This window comes from Gavialis gangeticus, unplaced genomic scaffold (assembly GCF_001723915.1).
Source record: "Gavialis gangeticus isolate Ggan-Ray unplaced genomic scaffold, GavGan_comp1, whole genome shotgun sequence".
Classification (NCBI taxonomy): Eukaryota; Metazoa; Chordata; order Crocodylia; family Gavialidae; genus Gavialis; species Gavialis gangeticus.
In genome coordinates this window covers 35,472,002-35,489,423 of record NW_017728997.1, presented here as the reverse complement: position 1 = coordinate 35,489,423, position 17,422 = coordinate 35,472,002, and positions in this window count along the sequence as shown.

Genomic DNA, 17,422 nt, shown 5'->3' with positions numbered 1-17,422 from the left:
AATCTGTCACCAGGCCCCAGCAAGTCCTTAGATTGGGGCGGGCAATGATTTTGGGCAGAGGGACACTTACTGAGTTTTGGCAAGCCATGGAGGGATGCATGACAGGCAGCTCAGGGCAGATAAATATTAATTTTCTAAATTTTTTAGGGGCCCCACAGGCTGGATAGAATGGCCTGGTGGGCCATATCTGGCCCCCAGGCCATACTTTGCCCACCCCTGCCTTAGATGGTATAAACAAATTAATAGTTAACTTTGAGATAGCAACAGATACTGTCATCTCTGACCTGTGGATTACAGAGAAGAAACTGGGTAGGAAAGAGAAATGTAAGTTTTTGTCACACAGTGGGTCAGCTGGCAGGGTGCTGAATTGCCTTAGCCATTGTTTTTTCCCCAGCTTTTCTGCAGGTGACAGAACCAAGATAAGTCATTAAAGCACCACATGCCACCAATTAAGATGATGTAAGCTGCAATTAATCCAATGTTAATACAAGAATTGGTGTAATAACCATGACTAAATGAGTGGGTGCTAATTGCTGGTCATTGACATACTTTCATGATGAAAAGTCTATTCACCGCAAAAATGTGGGATATGTCTCATGTTTGGAGATCAGCACATATCCTTGTTGAAGTAACTTTCTGTAGAATAAAAATTAGAATGGAATGAGCCATTCCTTCTGCTGGAACAATGAGGGAGAGTTTGCTGGAATATATGAAAAGCATATTCAGTTTTTTAATTCTAAGCAAGATTGCAAATGAAGTGAACAGAAGGGAAATTCCCTCACTCCTAGTGAAGTTCCTCTCCCATGTTCAGTTATTGGAAATGCCTGCTCAGCTGATATACCTATTTCCAAAGAGCAACCATTATTTACTTCAAATTGTGTCAGAGTAAACCAAGTCTATCTAGATCCTCATATTGCTCTCATCACCATTGTATCTAAAGGCCTTACAAACATTAAATAATAATACATCAATCCATAAAGCTTTGATTGTACAGATATAGAGAAGAAACAGAGCAGCAGAACAGAGATTCTAGATTACGACCTGGGTGGTTTGCACCACACTGTGGGTGGATTCTGGAACTGCAGAGTCTGGCTGCCCAGTAGGGAAACACCAATGATTAGAGGCCCATTACATAATGTAGATCCATTGTAATAGCTTCTTTGCAACTACCTTTCCCTATTTGTTGAGCTTAAGCAATCAGCCTCTCTGATTGCTAGCTTCTGTCAGAGCTGCTTTAGTGCATTTCATGTAATTGGGAACAACCACGCAAGAATGGTTCTGTCTACTCCAGCCAAACATGAAATAGGACTTGAAAACTTTGTAAGTTAATACGAACAAGAGCACCTTATTGTTTGAGAGCTAACCTCTCCAATCTGTACTACGACAGCTAAGATCAGAGGAGATATCCAAAGTAACAGTACCTAAATTAAAATGTTTGAGGGCTGCTAGTAGAGAATTACAACTGAAAGACCCTTGACGCTAGAATTAATTTCCTCTTTTGGTCTAAAACACAAAACTTTTGAGCAAGGAACACAACCAATAGCTAATCTGTTTCCATAAGCTTTTGCCCTAATGGCTCGTGTGGTTCTATATAGCAGCATGGTTTTTGTTGACTTCTGTTGTTTTTAGTTATAGTCCACAAAATATTGGCCTTGGTTTAACATGCTACAGTTGTATAGCTCCCTGTGATATTATGAAGGGTACACTTTATATGTTAAAATAAGCACATGCATATTTTATATTTTTATTCTATTTTATTGTGATTTTCCTATCATCAACAGCACATATACCATATTAAGCTACTTCTGTTTGGAACTTATATGAACCCCTATTCAGTTGCAAATGTTTTCTGTGCTGCTGGTAGTTGGAAAAATATACATATACCTGTATATTAGGGCTGTGTGAAGCTTTGGTAGGTGATTTGATTTGGAGGAGATTTGGCCTGATTCAGAGGCCAAATCTCTGAATCTGAATTGAATCGGGAGACCCATTAAAAGGTCCAAATCAATTCAGAAGCCTCCAAATCAATTCAGAAAGACTTAGCACCAATTCAGAGATTCGGCCATAGACTAAACAGGCAACAGTTTTCGACGACACTGGACACAGCTGCCTCCAGCTGGTAAGTCTGTTGTGGTGGGCAGAGAAGGGAGAGAAGAGGTGGGAAAGGGGTGCAGATCAATCCACCCACAACAAAGGGGGGATTGGGGCTGGGACCAGCTGCTCAGCCAGGCTGGGGTGCACAGGACTTGGGAAGGGGGGGCTCTCACCACTGTGCGCCGCTGGTCTGGGATCTGTTCTTCTGGTGGCTTCTCCAGCGGCTCTTGCCACTGGTCCAGGAGGGCATGGCAGCAGCGTGTCTCCAGATCTGCATAGAGCAGGCTGGTCCAGGCTGTGCTCTTGGAGGCTAGCTTCAGCCACCCACTGCTGGGCTGCACTCTGAGGTGGAGGCTAGCCCCAGCTGCAGCCCGGAATTGAGCCCTGGCTCTGCCTGCCCCGTAGAGCACAGTGGAGTGGGGGCTATGGGGCTGGGCTGCAACTTCCCTAAAATTCCCCATAGCCCCTGCCACCAGCCCTGTCCTGATCCAGGTGCATGTGCCCACCCCATGCCTTGCCACTGCTTGCCCAGCCAGGGCAAAGCCGGGGCTTGTCCAGGAGGCGCAGGGAAGCTTTCCTCCACTGTGAGCCGCTCGTCTGAGGCAGTGAAGTGGCGCTATCCTGTGCCTCCCTGCCCTGGCTCAGCGAGTGGCAGGAGGGCATATCCCTCACTCCCAGCACTGTCCTCAGCCCCTCCAGAGCTCAGTCTAGCTCAGCCCACCCCACGCAGATTCAGGGGAACACTCCCATGACCTCCTGGACTGGTGGCGAGAGCCACTGGACGAGCCACCAGAAGAGCAGCTCCTGGACTGGTGGCGCACAGTGGTGGGAGCTCCTCTTCCCGAGTCCCGCACCCTCCACCCCAGCTGGGCAGCTTGCCCCAGCCCCAGCCCCAGCCCCAATCCCTCCCTCACTGTGGGGGTGTGGATCTGCCTTCCCCCACACCCCTTCTCTCTCCCCTCCACTTATTACCACAGACTTACTAGCTGGAAGCAGCTGTGTCCAGCATCGTGGAGGACTGCTGCCTGTATAGTGTATGCCCGAGTCTCTGAATCAGCACCGAATCTCTGGATCCAAATTGACTGAATTGAATCAGGACAGTGATTCAAATTACCAAATTGAATCACTGTTCCTCCAAATTGGCCAAATCCAAATCCGAAGCAAATACTTGCTGCTTTGCACAGGTTTACTGTATATGCTTTTTATACTGGCCTTTGACCTTTTAACTCCATTAAAGTAATTGCCATATATAATTTAGTTCCCTTCTTTAGGATCATATATTTTTGACAGATTACTTCATCATTACAAAGGGATGGGAATTTGGAACATTTTGGATGAATACTCTTGAGAATGAGTTTCCCATCTACAGAAAGTTGTACTTACAGAAATGCATAATATGCCTTTCCATTGCACTTCAATCCACTCCCATCCATTCCTTTCACTGTCAGATACATAAACTTGCCACATAGGGCTCATTAAGGGCATTCTCAAAACATGGCCAAAGTCTGCCATTTCACCCATACTGCTTGTGCTGGTGTTGGTAGTTAAGCCCTCTCCAGAGCTGCAGTATTTTTTATTTAAGCTGGCTGCTTTACTCTGAATATCTGGTGCAGGTATCCACATCTAAAACTGTTAATTTCCAGTGGGTAGGCAGAGTTTTTCCAGTGGTCCATGTTAATCTTTTCTCCAAATCCCTTTCTCTTGGACTTACAAATCCTTGAACAAATGACATGAAATATGTTGTTTCCATCTAAATAGGAAATATATTTTAAGGGACAGGAAAAAGGGAAGTCTGAGATATAGAATTTATTATTCACTGAATAAGAAACAGTATTCATTTTTAATATTTTACCAAAGTATTATTATATTTTCGACAGCTGCTGTAGATCAATCATCTGAGTTTTGAACACTGGAAGTAATTGGGAACTATTTTACATAGGAAAGAAAAAATATATTCTTGCTTTACTTATCAACTTTCTTATGTGTTTTATGTAGCATAAAGAAATTACCATAGCTCTCCATCATGAACAGCTGTAAGAAGTAAGAATAGGACAAATTTCAATTTAACTGAGTTTATCTGAATCTGCATTACTTATTATATATGAACACTGGATGTATGGCTTGTAAAATATCTATTTGCTTCTTTTCATGGCTATGAATGTTATGAAAACTGTACACTTTGCATATGGTGTCTTTCAATCAGACTGATACTGAAGGGCTTTACAGACTTCAGAATTCCAGACTTCAGAATTTTCCTTTAGAAATACACATTTCTAAATATGTCTATGAGCCTGCACAAGAAGACACAGGAAAATCAGAGGATCTATATATATAGATTTTGTCATATTAAACTTGTTCCATTTCCCTCTTGTGCACACCCACCCCATTAAGCAGCTATTCATGCCTCTGCAGTGACTTGCAAATTAACACTTGATTTGAGAACTCTTGCTCATTTTGAAAGTATTTCGTTTCACTAGATGAATTTTCACCGTCTCTCTGTTAATACAGCATGAAGTAGTAAATCAAATCTCAGCATCATCATATGGTCTCACAGCCCTAAGCAGAGACTTAAGATTAGGATATCTAAAATGGCTATGGTTCTGATTTAAATAAATGATAAATGTGATTGATATATTCTATATTCTGTTGAAACCAACTGTATCACTTAGTCTCATTTTGCAGCTGAACAAATCAGATGACATTTGGTAGCTAGTTCTGTCAGACTGTATTGTTTAAAAAGTCAGAAATTAGCTAGATGCTTTTCAACAAGTGAGGCAGACTTAGGTTATTTGTCATGAAGATGAGACTGTGGGAAGAATAATGGTATCTTTAAGTAGCATCACAACCTGGAATTTCAAGCAGCTGTGAGCTATGCTGCTATGGAAAAACTACAACACCTTCTGAGCTATAAAAAGCACACACTTTTATTTCCAGCCCTGCTGGATTTTAGAAATCAATAATTTTACATTTTCTACATATTATGGAAGTAGCTGTCTAATCTCAGTCATATCACCTGTAATAGATAAAAGCTTTCTAGGATCAAAGAGATCCTAGCACAGGTTCCCAAAATGTTTTTGTCTAAAAAGTATCAATTAGAGCTTCTTTGAAAATTCCAGTAATGAGGTGCTATGAAAGAGCTGTAAAGAAAAAAATCTTACTGTAAACTTAAAGTCCATTTTGTTTAGGTTGTTCCAAGTATCTTATTGCTTATGTTATCTGTAGCATTCTTCTTTACATCATATGATACGAAAATCCATACTCATGATAATTTTACAAGAAATTCTGTATGGCAGAGCTCAATGACACACAGTTCACAAATCTAGAGTTTTACAGTTCATCACTGAAACAAAATCAAGCCCTCCCTTACTGTGCCAGGTCCTCCAAAGCCCACTTTTATTGTGTTAATAGGAAAGGGAGATCAGAGTGGTAATCAGAACGGAAATGACTCCACTTCTGCATGACAGTGTGGTAGAGTTAGTATTTGGAGACTAAGTTCTGCCTCCAGACTCCTGCATTTTTACACATGCAAGCATTGCAGTACTGGGTGCTTGGAAAAGTGCCTGGCTCTGTGTTGCTTGCAGTTGTATAAGTGGCAAGATGCACGTCAGCACTGAGAAAATGGGGGTGGCATACTTTTGAAATAAAACACAAAGAAGATGTTTTAGTTCAAACATGCACCAGCACCATTTTCTGCATGCTGATGCACATTTCACCGCTTAAACAACCGCACGCAGTGCAGCGCAGCGCAGTTTACATCACCTTGCGTGCGGAACGGATTTCATTAATCAAGTCTGCTCTGAAGTGGTGGATCTCCAGTGTGTTGCGGGACAAAAAGTTACAAGTATAAACGCCCCTGCTCTTGGATCTGTCACACGCTTGCACTGCATAACATGCTTACCTATTCTCACTGGTTTTCCTATGTAAATTAAATACTGTAATGCATCTCTAGCATAGTTCATAGTTGTCCACTGAGTTCTGATTAATTTAAACTATCTTGAAATATGGTACTTAAGCCCCATGTCCAGTAAATGTTATTAATCAGGAATCCTTTGTGAAAGTAGATTTAAGATGCAGACTGACAAGTAAGTCATTTTTAAAAATTCTTACGGGACCAGATGCCCAAAACAATTTCATTTTCATACTGTCACTAACTTGGGGGTACTACTGATCAGATGCATGGCTATGGTAAGCATGTCTTCTTGGAAATCAAAAATGCAAGTCAATTAATCCAAACAAACTGGAGCAAATTCAGGAATTTATTTTGTTTTGTTTATATTTTGGAGCCATGAAATAGCAGAACCAGCAGAAATAGGCAAATTCTGGAAATTGCAACCAGTCTTAATTTGATATGGCTACAAAAATAATAATTCCATTCACAAAAATGAACTTGGGAGTTGTTGTGAATTATCATCATCAGGGATTAAAGATTTCTGGATATATAGTTCACATATACTCAACAATTGTAAAGATACATAATTTTCCATAAAAGGTCAGGCTATTGTCTTACACAGTATCTTTGATGTTTCACAAAAATATGAATCCCTTCATAATGTGCCTTACTGACAGTGAAGTGTCAAAAATTAGAAATCAGGGATCCATTCTTTAGAACTATGAGAGCTAACCGTACAAAATACTAGTCACATTTTCTCTGTCTCTAGAAGCAGAATGCTGTGTACACACATTCAAATAATTAGGAGAATTCTCATAGGTTTGCTCTCCGGGTAAAGAAACTTACTCAGGGCTGCATGTAAAGACATTCAAATGTTGAAGCCCTGAAGAGTGGAGAGCTTGCAGTGCTAACACTGCAGGATTGGAGGGTCCTGGGCACATATTTCAGCATACTCTGCAGGCTTCCTTAGTCTGCCTGGCAAGAGATTGCAGCAGTGCATAGGGCAACCCTGATGGACTGTCCCAAATTGCCCATGGTCAACCTGTGTTTCCCTGAAGAACAATGTGGGGATTATGAAGCAGGAGTGTTTTGAAACAGCAGAATCCGCTAAGCAACATACTTTCTCTCTCTGGGGGAAAGGGGAGAAGCTGGAGGACTATGGCTATGCACATACATTCAAATAAACTGGCAGAATTCTCCAAGGTTTGTTCTGGTAAAGACACTAGGTCATCATTGACCACAAGATGAACATGAGCCTGCCATGTGATGCTGCGGCTACTAAAGCGACCAAAACGCTGGCTTGCATCCATAGATGCTTGTCAAGCAAATCCCGGGACGTCATTCTCCCCTTGTACTCGGCCTTGGTGAGGCCGCAGCTGGAGTACTGTGTCCAGTTTTGGGCTCCACAATTCAAAAAGGATGTGGAGAAGCTTTAAAGAGTCCAGAGAAGAGCCACGCGCATGATCAGAGGTCAGGAAAATAGACCTTACGACGACAGGCTGAGAGCCATAGGGCTCTTTAGACTGGAAAAGTGCAGGCTCAGGGGTGATCTGATGGCCACCTATGAGTTTATCAGGGGTGACCACCAGGATCTGGGGGAACGTTTGTTCACCAGAGCGCCCCAAGGGATAACGAGGTTGAACGGTCATAAACTACTGCGAGACCGTTTTGAGGCTGGACATAAGGAAAAATTTCTTTACTGTCCAATCCCCCAATGTCTGGAACAGCCCGCTGTCGGAGGTGGTTCAAGCACGTACATTGAACACCTTCAAGAGCAAATTGGATGCTTATCTTGCTGGGATCCTATGACCCCAGCTGACTTCCTGCCCTTTGGGCAGGGAGCTGAACTCGATGATCTTCCAAGGTGCCTTCCAGCCTTAATGTCTATGAAATCTATGAAATCTTAGCCAGAGCTACATGTATAGACATTTGCAGGTTGAGGCTCTGAAGAGTGAAAAGCTTGCAGTGCTGACACTGTGCAGCCACGGGTGACATCTCAGCATGCTTTGCAGGCTTCCTTGGTTCTGCCTGGAGACATATGGCAGCAGTGCATAGGATAGCTCTGACTGGCTGACCCACACTACCCATGGTCAGGCAGTATTTCCCTGCAGCACAATGTGGGGATTGTGAAGGAGGTATGTTCTGATCTCTGTTGGAGCAGCAGAGTCCAGTGAAGGACACACTATTTCCCTGGGAGGGGGAGAAAGGGGTATACTGGAAGACTACTATATTTTCTTCTGAAAGAAGCCATGGCATTTACAAACATTTGCTCTCCCAGAGAAACTCTCCTGGAGTGATTTAATCTTAGTCATTCCCAGGTTATTTTTCTCTTGGAATCGTCATTGTTACTATAGGAGAAAAAGCCTGAACATCTGTACTCTTGTGGTCTGTACAAAGTCAGTATTGCTTTTAAAATAGCATTTCAGATTACAGATCCTGATCTTTTAAGTGAATCTGCACAAATAGACCCAGGACTTAAAGAGAACAATTTGCATATAAGATGGGTTGCAATGCATCTGTTTGCTTCTTTGTGATATGTATTTGGGTGCTTTCTGAAGGAACCTAAAGAATTTCAGACAGCGGAATGATACTATACTTAGTGCTGATTTTCTTTTACATATAATTAAGTATAAATAATTATCCTGAGAAACAGGAGACCTGTATTATGTTTCCAGATCTGCTGATGAATTGCTGCATTAGCTTAATTTAGTTGTAATTGCTTTTCCTATTTTGAAAATGAAGATGAAAACTTAGCAAAATTTTTTCAAAAATCTTTTTCAGTAAAAGTAATAGATCTGGGGACTCCAGAACATTCCATAAATTCGTACAGATTTTGCATTTGTTTTGAAAACAACCTAAAACATTAAAAAAAATTGAAATATTTTGGCAATGAACTAAAACTCCATTATTTACCCAGCTTTACTGCAATTGCTTCCTTCCCCTCTCTATTTCTTAACTTGTCATAGGGACCTGTGGCTTCTATGAATGATCACAATACAAATAATAAAAATCCAAAATGTTTAAATTGTGTGCCAATTATTGGCTTTATTACAAAACATTCTAATTGTGATGTTTCTAAACAATGTGCATCTCCTTCAAGATAGGTATGTATTGATCACCTTGCCTATTTTCTGGCTGGAACCAAAAGGGCCTGTTTCCAGTAAGCCAGCAGTTCTTAAACTGAATCTTTATGAACCGTTCTGTTTATAAGGTAGCTCAGAAGAGGTTCCGCTGCATTCCTCTGCGGTCTTTGATATATTGCTATCATAGAAATTGCCACTGAAAGAAGAAGATAGAACTCTTGGCAGGGCACCTCTATGCTATAAGCACTGCTGAAAGGCAATCAGAGGGTTCAAAAACATCTAGGCAAACCTACTGTACTGTGGAGCAGAGGAGGAGCAAAAATGGAAACAAATGGCTTTCATAGCTAAACAGAACGTGTGGGGAAAGAGTTATTTGCTAGATATTTTGCTAACAGCTAAGTAAATTTAGAGAAGTATGGAAACCATAGTTCAAATAACTGTTAAATGGCAAAGAAAATATGGAGGAACAACAACTTGGAGAAGTCAATAAAAAAGAAGCAAGCCTGTGAGTTAAGCTTATCTTTAATTTAGTTTAAAAAGTTATTTTGTATGTTTTAGCAGGTACTTAGACTGCCACTCAGCCTGAAACCCAGCTACAGGTAGTTAACAATTGAGAGTCTGCCAGGAATGGCGTGCTGACCAAGGGGTGGTGACCACCCGTAGACACTGCCGGCAGTGTTGGCGGTGGACTGCGGACTGCCTGCAGATGCCACTGATGGTGTCGGCGGCGGTGTGGTGAGCGGCAACTGCCCGTTGGCAGTGCCTTTTTGCAGGGGGTGCATGTGCACCCACGTGCACCCCCTACACGTCAACCCTGGAGTCTGCCTGACTAAAAGGCTGACAGCAACTGTATGTGATGAAGGAATTAGGGTGGAGCCACACAGGGGCTTTAAAGCTCCAGGAGCAGAGTGGAAGAGGGAGAAGAGAGGAGGAGTGCTGTTTAGGGAGAAGCACTGAGCCTGTGCACCTCCTACTAGGTTTGTTCATTTTTTTGCTGTTTTTCTTTTATTGTGTGGACAAGGCTGCTCTGGTAAAATACAGTCTGCAAACCCTGCCTGGCCTCAGTAAGAAAGCTGGGATAGTAACCTACTTACAGTATAAAATAAAATAATAACATTTACCAAGTTATGGTAGTATCTGAGTAATGTTGTAGCCATGATGGTCTAAGAAATATGTGAGGGGCAAGGGTTTTTGTGGGTAATATCTTTTATTGGACCAAACGCATAGTTGTAATAGGCATAGACAAATTGTCAAATGCAGTGCATTCTTCTTCAGTGCTGCATTTGAAAGCTTATCTAACTCTATCTCAGCCACTAGCTGGTCTAATAAAAGGTATCACCCGCAAAAATCCTCTCTTCTCACACAATAATATCTAAAAATTAATTGTATCTGGGGCCAGTTAAATAAATAACATTCAAATCCTAATTGCCATTAAACATTAAAGAGTCATCAGTCAGAAATAATAAGTGAGTATGAGTGAACTAATGTTTGGAGGCATGTGCATAAAGGCCAGCATCAAAATAAATGCTAATTAAAAGATAATGTCATAGGGACAGAACGATTTTTTTGGGGATAATTGTCTCCTGCTGCTAAATAAATGTTGAGGTGAAGTCCAGACATCTATGAAAACTAAACATCAAGTGAAACCAAAGATATTTCAAGATGCAAGACTTTTTATTATGTGGTCTCATGGAAGACATTTCTCTTTAAGCAAGAAAATAAGGCATCTTTTCTCCATTCAGGTTGATGAATATTGTTGCCATGGATTAGCTGATTTTATAGTGGCATTATTGATCAACTATGCTTTTTCCAGAAATAAATTCATTTGTCTTCAGGGGATTAGCTAAACACTCCTATAATTTGACTTTTGACATGGAATTCTTTTTTTTTCTTCATATGTCAAGAGGCTCCAGAATCAGGAACGGTGCAAGTTTTCCAGGAGATCTCAACCTAGAATCTGCATTTTTACCTCAGCCGTACATGCGATGTAATAAATTTGGCAAGGTGGCTACAGAAGGCTGTGATGAAACACACAATACGTTTATTGGGTTCCTGTAATGAAATACAGGATTCATTAAAGTTAATGATCAGTGTTGCCACTGATTTCAAAGGAGCTGGGTTTTCACCCTGGATTTCTATCTCTCCATGCTACTGACTTGTCTGTTTACCAAGAAACTTAAGTGTTCTGTAACTCTTTTTCTGTTTTTTAAAAATGGAAATTATAGCTATCTGCCTAACAAAAATTTAAAGTGCTTTATGACCCTCAGATGAAAAATGCTATAAAATTGAAAAAAACTGTAAAGGATTAAACCTTTATTCAATGCCAATCCTACTATGTAATTGACATAAAAATCCTAATATTATGGTTTTATCCTTTTACCTCTCATGGCATGACATCAATTACATTTTCTGTAATCTTTTGCAGTTTTCCTAATCTCATTCACTGTGTAACCTTTTATCTTCAATTGATTTTTTTTCATAATTCTTGTCTGTCACTAACAATCCCGTACAGATTCTCAAGCAGTACGATATTAAAAGTTAAAGACTAGCTGACTTTATATTCATCAATAAATTTCAAGTGTAAGGTAGCCTTAATGTTAGCTTAATATTAGTTTTTGTAGCATGCTTGCTAGTGAATTCTGTTGGCTGGATTAAAACTGCTCTCACATGCATGACAGCATCTCTCTTGATTACATGGCTCTCAAAGGATAGGCCTTGTATAGCCCTAACATATATTCTCTTTTTAAGTAATAAATTGAAAACAGCAGAACACCCTGATCAACTTCAGTGGAAAAACAATAATATAGACTTTATGCTAGCCCTCTTGCATATACTGTGATAACTAACTCTTCAGCAACTAGAATAACTGAAGCAAAGGTAACAATGAAAGCTTGTGATCTGTCCCCATTAACAGAAGTCAAAGGGCAAATGCAGATACAGTATAATGCACCCCACTTGCATCCAGGTACAGGATAAGTGAAACTCAGTTTAACTGCATGACAGTGATTCTCAGCCAGGGTGCCACGGCACTCTCGGGGACTTTGAGATCCTTTCAAGAATGGCATGGGGTGCCACACAAATGTGCGCAAATGTGATTCACAACATAAACCCAGAGTTTTGAAACAGAAGTCCCTAGTGTTAATTGCATGCTGACCTGTTGTGGCCTTTCTGAGTTCTTTGCAACCAAAAAACTGCTCTATTACTTTTCTGTAGTCATAAAAACAATGAAAATGAAAAGCTGGGATTTTATGGGGGGGGGGGGTACCTCACATTTAAGAAAGGCTGAAATCCATTAGCACAGGGGCAGGCAAAGCCTGGCCTGTGGGCTGGTTTGGGTCCATGGCGAACTTCATTTTCCAGCAGCCCCTGCCCATGTTGCTCGACTGGTTTTGGGCAGGGTGTGCAGGCAGCAGATTGCAGCTCTGCCCCAGCTCCAGACCACATTGTCACCACCGCAAGATCCCAGCCCAGGAGCAGCTCCCTGCCCAACCATGCCCTGCCAGCACAGTTGGGGTGGTCTCCATGGAGTCCCTGGCTCCCAGATGTCACGGCACCGGAGCTGCTCAGGTTTCCATGGAAACCGGCCGCACCAACATGGGCAGGGGCTGCTGGAAAATGGAGTCCGGCTGCCAGCAAGACCTGCCATTTTGCCCACCCCTGAACTAGCATAACCTAATGTCAGCCAGAATTTCCTGCCTGTGGCTTATGTGATTACAACTGCCACCAGCATATAGGTGTAACCAGGGGCAGGCAATCATTTTGACTGGAGAGCAGCTTAATGAGTTTTGGAGAGCTGTGGAGGGCTGCAAGACAGCCCCACCCCTTGATGGGTGCCCCATCCCTGGTAGCCATGTTGGGACTGAAAGTTCCACTCCCAACCCCTGGCCTTTGCCACTGGAAGTCCCACTCCTTGCCCTGGAAATACTCCTTTTGGGAGGGAAGGTGCTGCCATCTTGAAACCGGGACAAAAACACAGACAATAAACTAAAAAATCAAATATCTACTATGACTTATTTTAATTTTATTAAAAAAAAATAATTTTGTCCTGATTTAAGTGTGTTTGCGTAGTGTATTTAGAGGAAATTGCATAATAGCTCAAAATGCATCTCCAGCAAAACCAAGCGATTCTTTCGTTCTAATCAGCGCTGGTGAGACTGTAGCTGGAGTATGGTGTCCAGTTCTGGGCACCACACTTCAACAAGGACGTGGGCAAGCTTGACAGAGTCCAAAGAAGAGCCACCTGTATGATCAGTCTCACCCGGCAAGCTATACGAGGAAACGCTGAGGGATCTGGGACTCTCCAGCCTGAGAGAAAGAAGCCTGAGAGGGGACTTGGTAGCAGCTTACCGCTACACTAGGGGAGCACATCAAGGGCTCGGTGAGCAACTGTTCACCAGAACACCTGAGGGGAAAACCAGGAGTAATGGCCACAAACTCCTGGAAGACTGATTCAGGCTCAACATTAAGAAAAACTTCTTCACAGTGGAATAAGCTCCCTCCAGAGGTGGTGCAATCACCTATGCTGGAAATCTTCAAGAGAAGACTAGACAGTCACCTTCCTGGGGTCACCTGACCCCCAGTTATCTTTCCTGCTTGGTGCAGGGGCCTTCCGTGCAGGCAGGAAGTATATGATTGGGGGGGGCAGTGATATGCCCGTTCCCTACCCATACCCCTGACTCCCAAGCCACAGCCCCCCAGCCCTGCTGCTGCCCCTCACTCCTGATTCTCAGTAACCTGCCCCCCCAGACCATGCTGGTGCCTCTCACTCCCAACCAGCAGCCCCGTCCCTGCTGATACCCCTCACTCCTGACCTGCAGCCCTCTGGCCCTGCCTGTTCCCTGCGCTCCCAGCCCATAGCCCCTTGCCCCCCCAGTGCCCTGCACTCCCAAGCCACAGCCATCTCCCCTCCAGCTCTGCTGCCCATGCTGCTCCCTGCTGCCCTTGAAGAACCCCTCCACCCCCTTCCCCCTTCTGCCTGCCCTGGCGCACGGGCGCACACAAACAGCCCCCCACCCACCCCTGCCTGCAGCCAGGGCCTGCCTGCTGGGGCCTGCATGTAGACCACGTGACGACTCTGCCTCCAATCACCCTGCCCCCCCTCCCCCGAGTGCCAAGCAGATCCTGGCTGGGGCAACCTGGCAAGTGCTGGGAAAGCAGAGGCATAATCCTGGACATGTGCTGATATTTAAAAAAAACACTCGGGTGGAGATGAGAGGACCCAAAAAGTGGACATGTCTGGGAAAACCTGGACATATGGTAACCCTAGTCTTACTCTTGTATACTGTATGTTGCAGGGTGGGGTTGGGGAGTAGATGTGTAAGGGAGGGTGGGTGTGGACAGGTGTGGGCTATGTGGTTGAGTTGGGGGCTGTGGGTGTCCGAGGTTATGCCGGGGGGTGGGAGTGTGTGCGGGAGAGGTGTGGCTGTGTTTGGGGGTATGGTGGGAGGTAGAGTGTTGGTGTGTGTGTGGAGGGTGGCGGGTCCTCAGAGTCCCTGGAGTGTGCCAGTCCCTGAAGTTGCATGTGGTGGCACTGAGCGGGGCCAGGCCTGCCTGGCTCCATAGTGTGCAGCTCCCGACGTTCCCACCCCAGTTGCTGGCTGCAGGTGGCGACAGCTTGCGGGGTCAGCCCCACCCAGCCCAACAGCGCTCCTGCCCAAGTCCCTGGCCACATGTGGGGAGTGGGCTGGGGTGGGGAGTGGTTGCTTGGCAAACAGAGTGGCATGTCTTGCATGGAGGCACTGGCTCGCAGAGGGCAGTAAGGGCCAGGGCTTATGATGGGGCCCTGCAGGGTGGACAGAATTGCCTGGTGGGCCGAACCCAGCCTGCAGGCCATATTATGCCCGCCCCTTGCGTAACCCCTCTCACTAGGGAGTGCAGGTGTGTGGTTATGGTGCCTCCGTTTCCTCCAAGGAGTACCTCAGTTTAACAAAAGGGTACAAACAAGTTGGATTAATTTATACCCACTGGCATCAGAACTGCAATCTGTAACATAACTCAGGAAACACAGCAAGGAAGCCTGATAACAAACTTACCCCTTTCAACAATACAACTTAAAACTCCCACTCCAAGTCTCACAAGGATCCTTGAGGTGAGACTCTTCACCATGTGCACAGTCCCAGCCATCCCAGATGACACAAGGACTTTCACTGCTCCACAATCACATTGACTGCACTACCTTCTGCAGCCTTTTAAGCACACCTCACTCAGGCCAGGCTGTCCCAGCAGTCAGTCTCTCTCCCTGCTGGGGTCCACTCAGTAGAGAAGCTGCATTCAAACCAGGCTCTCAAAGGTGCGTGGAGCATCAAGGAACACGACCTCTCCCCTGCTCCTTTCACATAGCTCTGGGCAAACTGGCTCCCGCCTTGCAGCCCCTCTTTCCTACTTCCCCTCTAACCAACCTGGGGAATGTAGTTCAACCCAGCTTCCTGGGTCTGGTTTTCCTGGGCTTGGAGTGGCCCCACACCTCTCTGCCTAACACTTGGCAACCCAGGGACAGGGGTTACATAGGTTATGCACATTACAATTTTTAAATCGGGGTGGGAAAAATACGGCCTGGGGGCTGGATCCAGCCTACCAAGGATTCGATCTGTCCTGTAGCACATCCCTTGGCACTGCCTGGTCCAAGCGTGGGGGGTAGCCCAGGCCATGGCATGTATGGCATGATGGCGGGATTTGGCTTCCTGGCAGCCTCCCCAGCAGTGGCTCACTCTGGCTGTGTGCTGCTGCCAGTCCTCCCTGCACCCACCACTGGCCTGGGGACCCTGCAGGCAAGGTGTCCTTGGCTGGGTGGATGGGGAGGGGGCGCAGGAGGGTGGGGAGGAGTGTCTGGGAGTGGGACAGATGGGTGAGGGCAGGGCTGGGGCTGGGATTGCAGGGCTGTGATAGTGTGGGGCTGGGGCCTGAGACAGAGCCGCAATCCACTCCTCCTATGTCCCTGCCCGCAGAACCAGTGCCCTTGCAGGAATGTGCAAGGAGCTGATTGCAGCTCTGTCAAGGGCCCCAGCCTTGCGCTATCACCACCCTGTGATCCTAGCCCCATTTGCCAGTCCTGCTCCTGGATCCCATTTCCAGCCCCATCTCATCTGCTCAGCAAGGCAGGCCTTGCCCATGGGTGCTGGGTTGATCTCCATGGAGACCCTGCCCTTCTGCCCACCCGCACCATCTGGTGACTCTGGCAGTGGGTGCAGGACAGACAGGCCCAGGGCTGGTTGGAATAATTTCCCTCCCCTGACATCAGGCCATGCCAGGCAACATGAATGCTGTGTGACCCTGGAGGCTGGGGATGCAGAGCGGCTGCCCGCAGGTGGCGGTGGTGTTGACAGTGGGGGTGTGGTGGCGGTGAGTGAGGTGCTCCCGCAGGCAGCGGCAGTGGTGTCAGCGGCAAGGGGGGGCAGGGGGGCAAGCGGTGACTGCCTGCAGGGGGTGTACGTGCACCTTTGTGTACCCGCTATGCATTGCCAATGCCAGGCAAAGTCACCCCCACTATAGCCGAAAACCGCTCGCTGAAACTCCTTCAGTCCAAATAACTGGTTTGAGGGCATGGCTTCTTCTGCTTCCTTATTTTCTGCACTTTATGAATATAGCATGATTGTATTCTGGTTTAATTTCAGAACAGTCTGTGTTAGAGGCCCCCTGTACATGTTACAGGTATGGCAAAATTAACTGATTCATTGCACTATTGCCTTATGACCAGCTAGCTACACATGCAAAGCACCTGTCATGCCATAAACAGCTCCAATCAGCTGTAAAGTTAGACCTTGAAACTGTACCAGGTTCTCCCCTGGGCTGTGAGCCTCATCGGCTGACCCGGCTCTCACCACACCCTGCCCTGCCACAATCCCTGAGGCTCCTGGGTGCATGAGACCCCTGGGCCCCGTGCACAGCCCACAGCCAAGCCGGCACCTGGTGGGGCTCTTGGCTCCAGCCGGGCCGTACAGGCAGCCTGGGCTGAGCCCGGCCAGGTGTGGGACTCTTCTTCCTGCCCGCAAGCGGCCCCGCCGCTGGGATCCCCGTCTCGTCAGTGTGGGGGGAGCAGGATGAGGCGCCCCCGCCCCGAGGAGCGGCCGGGTCCAGCCCGCACTCGCGCCTCCGTCCTACCCGTGCGCGTGTGGCCTGGCAGGAGGCGCGAGTGCGGAGATCGCGCGCGGCCTTCACCTCGGGGGTAGGGGCCGGGACCCGCTGGAGAGAAGCAGCTGCCGAGGAGTTGCTCTTAGGAGCAGGGGGGCAGCCTGGGGGGCTGGGGTGGAGAGACCGCCTGGGGACCGGGGCCCAGTGCGACCGACGCCCAGAAGGCCGCAGGGGCTCAGCGAGGCCCCGCCGCTTCGCGAGAGGCCGCTGAGCCGCACCCCCGCCCGTG